Consider the following 13,315-nt stretch of genomic DNA (forward strand, 5'->3'; position numbering starts at 1 on the left):
TTTCCACAAGCTTTCCACTTTCCCCATGAACCTTTACTCTAGGAACCAACAATTGAAAACCTTAAATGGTTTAGGTCCCCAATCAATACAATTATTCTTCTATACAATAGGGCTATGATCCGTGAAGCTTGAGTGCTACCCGACCACCTATGTAGCCACCCCATTGACATACAAAATCTATATCAAGCCTACTCTTGGAATGAGTACTTGATCTATACCAAGTAAGTTTCTTGTCAACCAAAGGTATATCTTTGATTTCCATGTCATCAATAAATTGATTGAACTCACCCATGTCTCTCTCCCAATGGGTAAGTTATTATTATCTCTCATTTCCTCCATAGATCTCACCGAATTTAATTCACTCATTGAACACCAATTTTCTTCCCTCACAAGAATTTTTAAAGCTTTAACCTCATCCTATAATTTCATCTTTTCCTCCAAATCACAATGTGCATAAATATTAAGGATAAAGCAAGAAACATTACCTTCTTTCCACACTCCTTGTACCCCTACATAACCTTTCCCAATGTAAGTGATGTTGACCCCTCCCTATTCCAAGTGCACACTAAGCCCCCAACCATATTGATTGCTGGAGATTCCCTCCATTCAAAGTCACCATCTGACGATAAAGTTGAAATACTTTTCCTAAGTATTGTTTCCATCTTGGTCTTTTGCAAACAAACAAATTCCACCTATTCCTTTATTATTCAAGCTCTTATCACTCTTCACTTGATCTTCCCACCCAACCCCCTAACATTGTGGCTCGTGATCTTTATAAAATACTCTTATCATGTCCCTCCTCCGTCACTTTGCAACTACTTTTTCCAATTTGAGATTTATCCCTTTTTTTTCTTTCTAATTTTGATACTTTCCATTCTATATCCACTTTCTCCCCATTACATACAACCCCAATATCTTCAGCTATATTCCAAATGGTCCTTGATTCAGCCTCATCCTCCTCAATTACATAGTCACCGAAACGTTTAGTCGCACCTTATACTGATCCTTTTGTTTTACCAGGACAACCTTTCTTCCTTCCTTCCATTCGAGCATTTCATGTCTTCCTTACTACCACATGTTGCATCTCTCATGGTAATGCCACATTTCTTATTCTTTGTCTCCCCCATAACGTCTTTAGCATTCTTCCTCATCATATTATCAATATTGGTCCTTTCATCCTTGTTTCCATTGTTAAAATGTTGAATTTTCTTATCATATGAGAAGACTGCTGCATTAGCTAAGCCTTTTCCTTTTTCCACCACTCATTCTCTTAGGCCTTGGTGGACAACCTAGTTTGTTGAAGCCCATCTCCACTACCAGTTTTGTCACTCGTTTTTTCCTTAATAATTGTATTTGGGCTTGTTGTTGTGGCCCAAATTGAACTTACCCTATTTAATTAGAATTGGTTCCTTTAGTTGCTTTCATTGACCATTCTTACCTCCATCCTTCTTTTTTTTTTTTCTGTGGCTTTTATCCTCACATGTTTCTTTCTCTCCCTTGTCGTTTATGTGGTTATTTCCTGAGGCAATGTCATTGTTGTGTCTTTGCTCATCTATATCCTTTTGGTCAATGTCCACCTTCACATATTTTCCTTTTTTCCAATCTTCAACCTTTGTCTCATGAACTCCTTCATTTCTTTTTTTTTTTTTTTTCCATTTTGATGCAACATTGAACCCTGTTGTTTGTTTGCCCCTACCAAAATTGTCGCACTACCCCCATATACCTCTTTCTCTATTTGCGTAGGTAGCTGACCTACCACATCCACATCAATAATTTTGAAAATGGAACACATTGTTGTGGAGGACTGACTACTATCGTCGATGTTGCATCACTATCTCTGAACTCACACCCTTCCTACAGACCTTTGTCGTCTGAACACTCTACTACACTAGGCCCTTCTCCCATATGAAGCACCTTAACAGAAGATTCTAGATCTGAGTCTTCATACCTACACCCACCAGCCATAACTCTTTCGTCTGCAGTGAAAAAAGCTTCCTCCATAGCTTTAATTACCAAAGCCCTTCCATTTTACCCTTTTGACTTCTTGAATCCACCCCAGTCTAGAGGTTCTAATGAGCACCCTAGCATACTCCAGTCTTGATTAGTCAGTTGTATCCTCATCCACCAACACTAAATCCTTGATTGTTGCTGTGATGAGTTCAAAACATTTTCTTTTCCATAAGTTCAACGGTAAACCCTCAATCCTAATCCAGACCGATCTATTATTGGAGAAAACCTCTAAAGTCTAATCCACAACAGATTCGAATAACTTGTTCATCCATTCCTCAACCCCTTTCAGAACCTCATTTAGATCCACTCCCTCTAAAGGGGTAAATAGCAACAATTTGTTGCCTATATACCTCATTTAAATCGATTGCATCCCTTCCAAAAAAGGAGAGTTCTTTGGCATTCTAGATAAGCTTGACAACCAGAACTGTTGCAATGAGACTTCTTGCTAACTGGTTTGTATTGTTTTCTTCCATCCTTATATCATATCCCCATCTTACATCCTCACTATCTTCTTTCTTATTCGTGTTTTTCAACCTCCTACTATGTTTAGCAACAACATGTGTTTTGCTAGTAGTTATGCCTACATAAGACTTTTCAGGTCTTAGTTCACCTTTTCCTGAGATCACACTCTTTACAGTTGTATTCTACTGATTCTTCTTTGCATATGTTCCTATAACTATGTTGACCTCCCATTTCTTTTGTTTTTCAAAATTTGGAAAATTCACCATCATCCTCATATTACCCACAAAGATATTGTGCAGTTTTTTCTCTAATGCTACAAAATTTTCCACCTCTTTGACACACACAAACCCATACTTAATACCTATTTTACCCTTCCTTGGTGATATGAATACTTCAAAAACTTTCCCAAACTGAATGAAGATTCTCTATAGATATAACACCTCAAGTGTATATGAGAAATGGGTGAAGAAGTAGCTAGTAATCCCCCTCGATATCCCTATTGAACCTCTACCTTTGCCTTTGTCCCATTCTCTCATTCCCCAAACCCACCCACACTCCCTTTTTGTCCCTCTCTCTCACTAGACCATTTCTCACCTGTCTCTCTAGTTGCATGTGACATTCACTATTAGGCTTACTACGAGTATGTCAAGCTTTTTATTTAGCTCAAGGTCTTTACTTATTTGAAGATGGATAGACATCTTTGTTTGTAAATTGTAGTATTGCTACAACCATGCTTAATTATTATTGTTTGAATTGTAATACACTAGTTAGTGGGACATGTGGCATTTATTTTCATTAAGAAGTCAATCTTTGGACCTTATGGCAATTATGACAACTATTATAGTCAACCACCATTTGATTTTCTTCTTGCCTTATATGATATTGTTAAGGAATAGGAGAGATGGAAAATGTTTCTTCGATGTTTGCCAAATCTCAAACTCCTATGATGACGGAGAGATATTGATCTCCTCTTAAACTACTAGAACAACCTTAATAGTTTTTGTTGTTGCATTTTGAGGGTTTTCAACCTATATTCTAAATGAAAATATTAAATACATGAAAATATTATATAAGTTCAATTGATTTAGTGGTTGATGGAACTTAGAATATGAAAATATTAAATACATGAATTTTTTTATGGAGACATTTTCTGAATCAGCCTAATAATTAAAGCCCAATTCTTAATATGGGTCAAAAGTATGGTCTTATTGACATCATGTTTGTATGCTCCAAAATTTTCTATTACCTGCCCGCCTTGCTCAAGCAAGCTTTCAAGTTTCAACCAGGCTTTCTTGCATATGTCCATATGTATATATATGTACATATGTCCCTTTTTGTTTGGTACTATTTTAATTTGTACACTGACTTCCATCGCGAGTCAGCAAGATTTATACATGGACATGGACAAGTAACTTGTTATGTTCTCAACCCAAGTCTCCACATTTTACCATTTCATTTCTCAACTCAAGAAATGGAGAAGATCCAAACTTAGTCAGATTTTAGTAACAATTTGATTTTGTATGTCCTTCAATTTTTTTGTTGACAAAATCAGGGGAAGAGAATGATACTTTATTCGACCCTTTTCTTATGCTTATTATCATGGTATATTCGCCTTCTTTAATACAAATTACAGACACAACACCTGGGATGGATTTTTGTTATTCCAAATTCAAACAAAATAGTTCCCTGTATATACAATAATTTTCTCAATAGGAAAATGAAGCTTGGGCCCAATTGAAGGATCATGTAGGTTTAGGACCTTTATTTATCTTTGCCCCCAATTCTCCAAATTAAGTTTCTGTCCCATTTTCAAATAAAACACATAAATACCCCTTTTTTTCTTTCTACAGTGTGAATTTGGGTCCTTATCCACTTAGTTCACAACTTATGTTTGACAAAATATTGTAGACTCACCTTAAGAATTTGATTTTCCGTAAATTGAATTCTTAACATTTTTTTATTGAACTTCATTAAGTTATTATGTATCCTTAAATCTTCAAAGATATATAATCAACTTCAAAGCTAAAATGAATTTCATTTTTTTTAATTATAAATCTTGTTCTAGTAGTGCATTATTTAAATTGCAGTAATTGTTTACGCAATCAATTCATTAGTTCTGCTTTAAGGATAATTTTCACTTTGTACATGTATGATACGATTCATTTTATTTTAATTAATTGAAATGTAGAAGTTTTAAAGATAGATATTGTTTGTCTAGAAAGTTGCAACGGTACTGGCCGACTTACCGTCCTCTAGCATGTTGTCTTGTGTCTGTGTAATCCATTGAATGTAAAATTTAGAAAAAAAGTCGGAGGCCCATACATAGCCGTTATGATGTTCTGTACAAATATTGTCATTATTCTATCATTACTCTAGATACATTATGCACCACAGAAACATATGTATAGATATAGGGTATGGGGGATCTAGAGCTCTTTCTTTCTTTGTCTATATAGGGTACTAACATTGTAATTGTAATTTGTAGACACTTTTGGTTTTCATGTTTGCATCGTCATCTCGATGTTCATTGTTGGACATTGTTTGTGACCATCTTGATAGGTACAAATGTCTTTGATACTCTTTTGAAGATCTTTTTGTTATAAATGCTTTTATAACTTGTGTTATGTGATTAATGACTATTATTTTATATACAAGTTATGTTCATTATGAGTGAACCTTAGTTTCCCGTTTGAGATTCAATACAATGATTGACTATTGTTTTATATACAAGTTATGTTCATTATGAGTGAACCTTAGTTTCCCGTTTGAGATTCAATACAATGATTCTTCCGGACAATTTGGATTAATCATTGTATTGAATCTTGAATTGTCCGTTTTGAAAGTGTAGGAAGAGTCATTTTTTATAGTAAATTCATACATATAGGTTAACTTTCATTTCTTAAATTTGATGAAATTTTGGTACAATGCATTTCACTTTGTTCTTCGAGTGCATACTTTATTGTGGTGGAATTCATGTCACCGCTTTCATGTCGTGTACTTAGAGATCAATGTGAAATGCTGTCAAAATTTCATCAAATTTAAGAAAAGAAACTAAACATTTACGTATGAATCTACTATAAAAAGATATATTCTTGAATGGGATAATGTCACACCTTTAATGAAAAAAGTGAGGTTTTCATGCATGGAATAACTTTGTAGGTATCACAAAGTTATTAATTAGATGGATCGAAGTTGGATGAATGCAAGTCGCATGAGTCCTACGTATGAGGAAGTTGTTGAACAATTCTTGCAATTTGCCTCCAAAAGAAGTCGATTGGATGAGGATGGAAAATATTTTTGTCTTTGTATAAATTATTTGAATGGGAGAAACAAGTACTAGACGACATACGAGAACATCTTCTGTGTGATAGGATTAAAAAGAATTATACAACATGGATATGGCATGGTGAATTGACAAACATGCATAGAGAGTCTCAAACTTAACCGATTGATGTAGAAATGGGAGATCGATTAGAGGATATGATTCATGATCTTGGACAGGAGTCTATTCAACAAGCACATGCTCCTATGTATGATACATTAGAAAATGATTCAAAGAAGCCTTTGTATCCAAGGTGCAATAAGTCTTTGACGTTGTTGTCAGCGGTGTTAAGTTTGGTTTGTGTCAAGGCCATATATGGGCGGAATGACAAAAGCTTCACTTCACTGCTTTAGGTACTGCAGGATATGCTTCCAAAGGAAAACACATTGCCAAAAAGTTACTATGAGGCGAAGAAGATATTGTGTTCAATGGGTATGAAGTATCAGAAAATTCATGCATGCCCTAATGATTGCATAGTGTACAGACATGAGTTTGAAGAAATGCATAAATGTACCAGGTGTGGGGTATCATGGTGCAAAGTGAAGGATGATGGCGAGTGTAGCAGTGATGAAAGCACAAAGAAATGCCCCCTAGTGAAGGTGTTGTGGTATCTTCCGATTATTCCAAGGTTTATGCATCTGTTTGCTAATTGAGATGATGCAAAAGACCTTACATGACATGCAGATGGGAGAAATAGCGATAGAATGCTCTGCCATTCGGCCGATTCCTTCCAGTGGAAGAAGATTAAGCATTTGTATCCGAATTTCAGCAAAGAGGCAAAAAATCCTAGGCTTGGACTTGCCATTGATGGAATGAATCCCTATGGAAGTTTAAGCACTTAGCATAATTCATGGCCTGTTTTGCTAGTAATTTACAACTTGCCTCATTGGTTGTGCATGAAACAAAAATACATAATGTTGTCTATGATGATATTGGAGACAACCAAGAAATGACATCAATGTTTATCTCAATCCCTTGATTGAAGACTTGACAAAGTTATGGGACAAGGGGTTGCTGTGTTTGATGGGTATCGAAATGAGACATTTAAGTTGCTTGCAATGCTATTTTGTACCATTAATGTCTTTCCAGCATACAAGGATTTTATTAGATACAATGTTAAGGGCCATTGTGCATGCCCTATCTGTGAAGAAAACATAAGCTACGCACAACTGAAACATGGAAGAAAAACAATATACACTCAGCATTGACGTTTTTTGAAACCTTATCACCCTTACTAGCGATTGAAAAAGCTTTTAATGGAAGTCAAGATCATGAAAATGCATTGATATTGTTCACTAGTTAGCAGATTCTTGAGCAGATTGAGGATATAAATACTATATTTGGAAAAACCCAAAAGAAGATAACAAGTAAAAGTTGTATATGGAAGAAGAGGTCAATATTGTTTGATCTTCCATCCTGGTCCGATCTAGATGTTAGACATTGTGTTGGATCAAGTGGCCTCAGAATAATTAAGAAGGGGGGGGGTTGAATTAATTATTACTGAAACTCTACCAATTAAAAAACTACCCTTCATAGGCTTTTACTATGTTGTTAAGAAAGTAAAGAACAAAAATATAAACTTAACCCAAAGTAAAAGCGATAAATAAAGTGCACAGCGGAAAATAAAGAGTGTAGGGAAGAAGAAGACAAACACAAGAGTTTTATACTGGTTCGGCAATAACCCGTGCCTACATCCAGTCCCCAAGCGACCTGCGGTCCTTGAGATTTCTTTTCAACCTTGTAAATTCCTTTACAAGCAAAGATCCACAAGGGATGTACCCTCCCTTGTTCTCTTTGAACAACCTAGTGGATGTACCCTCCACTAGAACTGATCCACAAGAGATGTACCCTCTCTTGTTTTCAGTCAACAACCCAAGTAGATGTACTCTCTACTTGTACCACAAAGGATGTACCCTCCAATGTGTTAAGACAAAGTTCTCAGGTGGTTAGTCCTTTGAAACTTTGTGAAGGGGAAGCAAAAGAATTCTCAGGCGGTTAGTCCTTTGAAATCTTTTGTTTATGGGAAAGGGAAGAATCAAAAGAATTCTCAGACTCTGTCGTTTTGGATTCTTTGACAAGGGAGAAGGGAGACACAAAAGAATTCAGGCGGTTAGTCCTTTATTCTTTTGGAAAAGGGAGAAGAGAGACACAAAAAGAATTCAGGAGGTTAGTCCTTGGCAAAGGGAGAAAGGAATGAAAAAGATGAATAGCACAAGTTTTTGAGCAAAGAACTTTTCTTGGAAGAAAAAGTTTTGAACAAAAACTTTTTAGAAAGATGAAGAGAAGATAAAATAAGAAAGTTCTGAAAGAAATGAAAGAAGATGTTGAAAGATAGATTGAAAGATAGAATGATTGAAAGAGATGATGAGTATGAATGAGATTGTTCTTTTGTTTCATGCCAAGATCACATATTTATAGTTTCTTGATGACTCAAGTCAAAACTTGTAACTCTTGGCAATTTCTTTAAAGCTAATTACTTAAAAAGTTATGACTTTTGAAAGAATCTTCAGAAACAAGTCACTTGAAGAAATGTGACTTTTAGAAATGAATTTTTTGAAAACCGTCACTGGTAATCGATTACCATAAAGGTGTAATCGATTACACATCAACAGATGTGACTCTTCATTTTGAATTTTGAAAATCTTAACATTTTAAAACCACTGGTAATCGATTACTATAATCCGGTAATCGATTACCAGAGGGTAAAACTCTTTGGTAATGATTTTGTGAAAACTTCTTGTGCTACTCAATGTTTTAAAAAACTTTTTAATACTTATCTTGATTAAGTCTTCTCTTGATTCTTGAATCTTTGAGTCTTGAATCTTGATCTTGATTATTCTTGAATCTTGAATCTTCTTGATGAAACTTTCTCTTGAATCTTTCTCTTGATTCTTGAATTGTTCTTGACTCAATCTTGAAATCATTCTCATGGGCTTTTTGTCATCATCTTTGTTATCATCAAAACACCTTGAATCAATCTTGATTCATTACCATGAATCAATCTTGATTCATCATCATGAAGCAATGAAGTTTGCTTCTACACATTGTATTGATGTTATGCATGTGGAGAAAAATATGTGTGATAGTGCCATTGGCATGCTTCTTAACATTCTAGGCAAGATAAAGGATGGTTTAAATACTTGTCAAGATCTAGCTGACATGAGTATACGTGAATTGTTACATCCAATGTCTGGTGGTAAGAAGACAAGTTTCAAATATTAAGATCGTTGTGCAGCTAAAAGATCTAAAATTAGTTGGCTAAAAGTCTTATGATTGCCACGTCTTGATGCAACAACTGTTAATCATGGCGATTTGAGACATTTTGCCTAACAAAGTGAGGCTTGCCATAACTCGCCTGTGCTTTTTGTTCAATGTCATTTGTAGCAAAGTCATTGATCTTGTGAAGTTAGATGACTTGGAAAACAAGGGTGCTATTATCTTGTATCAGTTGGAGATGTATTTTCCTACTTCATTTTTCAACATCATGCTCACTTAATAGTTTATTTGGTGAGGAAAATTAAATTGTGTGGTCCAAATTATTTATGGTAGATGTACTCGGTTGAGCGATACATAAAGATCTAAAAAGAGTATACAAAGAATCTATATCATCCTGAAACATCCATTGTTGAAAGATACATCACAGAAGAAGCTATTGAATTTTATTTAGAGTATATTGAAAAGATAAAACTAGTTGGGCTTCCCGAGTCTCGACATGATGAGAGAGTAGGAGGTAAGGGTTCAGAAGGGCTGCATGTTATAACTTCGCGTCTAAAGGAATTGCAACAAACTCATTTGTGTATACTAAATAACAATAATGAAGTTCTGTGATACATAGTTCCTCACAAAGTCTTAGTCAGGGAACGTAACCCAAAAATGACAAAGAATAGGGTGTTGAAAGAGTATAACAAGACTTTCCTAAATTGGTTTAATGATAAAATCTTTGGTGAATTAAATGCTTTTGAAACGTTAAGGAAGTACAAGATGACAATCCATGTCTAGCATCTGTGATGACAATCTACGAGTAGTGGGGTTAGTCTTAGGGTTAAATTCCAACACTTTGCTACTATACATGATGACAATCCATATTTGGCGTCCATGCCTTACTATGGAGTCATTGAATAAATTTGGGAGATTAATTATGTTAAATTCACTATGTGTTTTCAAGTGTAAATGGGTTGATAGAAATATGGGTGCACGAACTGATGATTTTGGATTTACTTTGGTAGATATGAAGAAGGTAGCTTATCAAAATAAACCTTTCATCATGGCAGAATAAGCTAAACATGTATTTTACGTTCAAGATCCTTGTGATGAAAGCTTATCAGAAAGGTAGCTTATTAGAATAAGCCTTTCATCATTGGTCTTAACCTTGAAGATGATGACTCAACCCTTGATACTTGTCTCACTCCTTTCTCCACACAAATGGCTAACGTCAATGAAGAAGAAGAAGAAGTTGACGATGTCTATACTAATCGTAATGATCATGATAAATGAGAATTAATTGACATCGTATAATGTAATTTTTATATATTTACTTGTTTCCATATTTACAATCACATAACTTACTATACATTTGAGTTAAGTTTAATTAATGTTGTTTTTTAACAAGCACATGACTACATCACCGAGCTCCCCTCCTCCTCCTGAGTCAGCAACATGGCTCAGATCGTTGGCTACCAGACTCGTTAGGATGGAGAGACCAATGGTTCATGTGGATCCTACCACTGGAAAAGCTGATGGTCCCCATAGAAAGAAATTAAGGATGTATTTGGGGATCGTTGCTCGAGACAAGGTGGACGTTACATTTGTTAACTAGAAAGAAGTTTTTGCAGCTCAGAAGGATATGATTTGGGAGGGCATTAAGGTATTTGAATTAAATGTCGAATGCTATTGTAACTGGTTGTACTAAAAATCTTATAATGTTGAATGTTATTGACTAACTATTAATTGTATTTTGTATTGCAGGCTGAATTTGATATTCTAGAAGCATCCGACCAAAGGACGAAGAAGAAGATCCTTAAGACGGTAGGAGAGCAATGAAGGCAGTTAAAGTCAAATTTGACCTCCAAATGGGATCTGGCACAAGGCAAGGAGGAGGGCAAAGGCAATGTCTGCAAGAAGTACAATATTAGCAAAGAAAAGTGACAACAATTTTGTCGGAGTTGTAGAGACCCTTCATGGGAGGTTAGTTAACTTACATTGTTTATGAATTTGGCAGTTGTGCATTATTTTCAAGCGCATTTTGTTGACAAGTTTCTATCTAATTGTGAGAGGATGTTAGAAAGAAAGCTCAGGCCATCCAAAAACTAAACACTACCCTTCACGTGTTGTCTCATAGGGGTTATGATTTACTAAAAGAAAGGTTAATGGAGGAAAAACAAAAGAAACGATTGGAGCAAGCAGCCCAATCTGGAAGCACAAAAACAATCGTTGATCCTCCATCTCCCATTAGACGACAAGTGAAGTGAAAGATGGCTCGCACCAAAAAATCTAGAGAGATGATATTTGAGGCAACACGCAAAATTGAAGATAGGATTGTAAGTTATTTTTTTTATTTCAATGGCCAATTTTTATAATAACATCATTAAATCGATGTAAACTCATGCAATATTTTGTTGATTGTAGGATTCCCTTGAAGACCAGTCAACACAGGGCAACTTTGTCACCCATGGACGTTCGAATGTGCTGACTGCTGCCATTGGGCGACCAGAGCACTCTAACTGTGTTTGTGCTGCTAGAACTGGTGCCACCATTAGACAATACTTTGGACCAACTTCAAAAAGCTACCGCACGTCTATGTCCATAACTCCTGAAGAGCTGGAGCAACTGACACAAAAAATTAAGGACTAGCTGGAGGAGTCGATCACTGAAAAAGTGACTTGACAACTTATGTTGTCCTTCAGCCAGATGCAGTCGCAAATGCAATTCTAGGGAGTTGTACTGCCTCCTAAAGCAGAGGTTGGTCCTTCTGCTGCTCGTGTCAGCACAAAGGGAAGTTGTGTAGATCCCTCGTGCAAAATCGAGACACCGGTTAATCAGACAAATGTGGGTTGTATGTTGATGACTATCCTCCCCGCTTGGTTGCCCTTGTAAGAATTTATGAGGGGTCGACAATCGTCCACAACGTCCCTTTTGAGTAATGATCAAGTGAAGGTCGGTGTTGAGGAAGTTCGAGATGCTGATGCTCGCATCCCTGTACCCACTCAAGAGGTTCAGTTAGTGGGAAAGACCCTTAACACCTTTCTTGCTTGGTTGACACATCTTGTACAACCTTTTTCAGAATAGGTATTTCTTTTTGTTGTGTTTGTTATTATTAAAAAAAATATTTGTTACAAATAAAGTGTTGACTGTCATTGACTTATGTTTATTAACTGTGTAGGATAAACATGGAGTTGAGGGACTGGCAAAACCTATAGATATGCCAGAACCTAATGATGATCCCCTATACTAAATGACATTAATGATCCTAGAGCTTTTCCTCAAGCCTATGCAGGTGCCATGGGATTCAACTGTGTTTGGGGTGTATAATGATGACGTCCCCTTGTACATAAAGCATGAAGATCTGTCTGAAATAGCACACGATGGTCAATGTCTCAACATCTCTATTATACAAATTTGGATTCTATAACTCACTTTACATTACAGTCCATTACATAATTGATTGTTTTGAATTGATACATAATTTAGTTTATTCTAACAACAATAGGCATATGAATGAGTTAAGTCTGCAATCGGAGAATGCCTCTGTGTATGGATTCCTTGAGCCACAATCCACACAGAGATCTGGGTAATTACAATTTGAATCTGAGGATTATATTTAGAAATGGATACATAATTCATAGAGACACCTAAAAGTCTACTTGAATGGATAAGTAAAACTAAACAAATCAATTTAAATAATGTGTGCACTATAATAACTTAATGTTCTCCAATGTTGTGCACATTGGCAATTGATCGTCCTATGCCCTAACGACAATGTTGTCGTTTGGTTCTGTTTGTTGCACACTAAGCCCGATAACTACTTGAAAGGAATTATTAATATGTTAGTTGTAATTTGTAACACATTTACTTTATCATTTGTAAGAGATCAATATTTTAATTGTACATTATGCATGCATGTTTCTCTTAACCAGTGCTTTGAAGGGATTCAATGATATTCAAGGAAGTAAATCCAATATTACTGTTTACACTAATTTTCGATTAATTTTGAATATCTTATTGAATTTAGTGTAATAAGTAAAGAGGAAGCACTGAGTGCGGCTGTTATGTGATGCATTGGATGTTAAAGATAGTCCTAGGAGGTTTCAAAGATAATTGGAAAATGGTAATTGTTTACTTCAAAACTAATTTCATTTGTTATACTTGCTATTATTTGTACAAATTAAGTTATATTTTATTATATCTTATAATATTTTAGTGATCCAATACCATTAGAATAAGAAAGATTAAAGACAATTCACATTTAGTGGGCAAGATTTTATGTCAAAGTTAAAAATCAAACACTAAGTGTTTAAGAAATTT

General features: G+C 35.4%; 1 long non-coding RNA gene across 4 annotated transcripts; it reads left to right on the forward strand.

The window, feature by feature from the left end:
• Positions 1 to 852: 852 nt before the first annotated feature.
• LOC114391096 lies at positions 853 to 12,503 on the forward strand. Of its 4 annotated transcripts, XR_003662060.1 has the most exons (7): positions 857 to 2,462; positions 4,958 to 5,031; positions 10,404 to 10,658; positions 10,760 to 10,978; positions 11,133 to 11,331; positions 11,420 to 12,079; positions 12,174 to 12,503. It is a non-coding gene; the product is annotated as an uncharacterized LOC114391096 (long non-coding RNA). The 4 variants fall into 4 exon arrangements; XR_003662062.1 differs by having other exon boundaries at positions 853 to 5,031; positions 11,076 to 11,331; XR_003662059.1 differs by having other exon boundaries at positions 860 to 5,031.
• The last annotated feature ends 812 nt before the right edge of the window (positions 12,504 to 13,315 follow it).

The sequence above is a fragment of the Glycine soja genome, chromosome 16 (assembly GCF_004193775.1).
Source record: "Glycine soja cultivar W05 chromosome 16, ASM419377v2, whole genome shotgun sequence".
NCBI lineage: Eukaryota > Viridiplantae > Streptophyta > Magnoliopsida > Fabales > Fabaceae > Glycine > Glycine soja.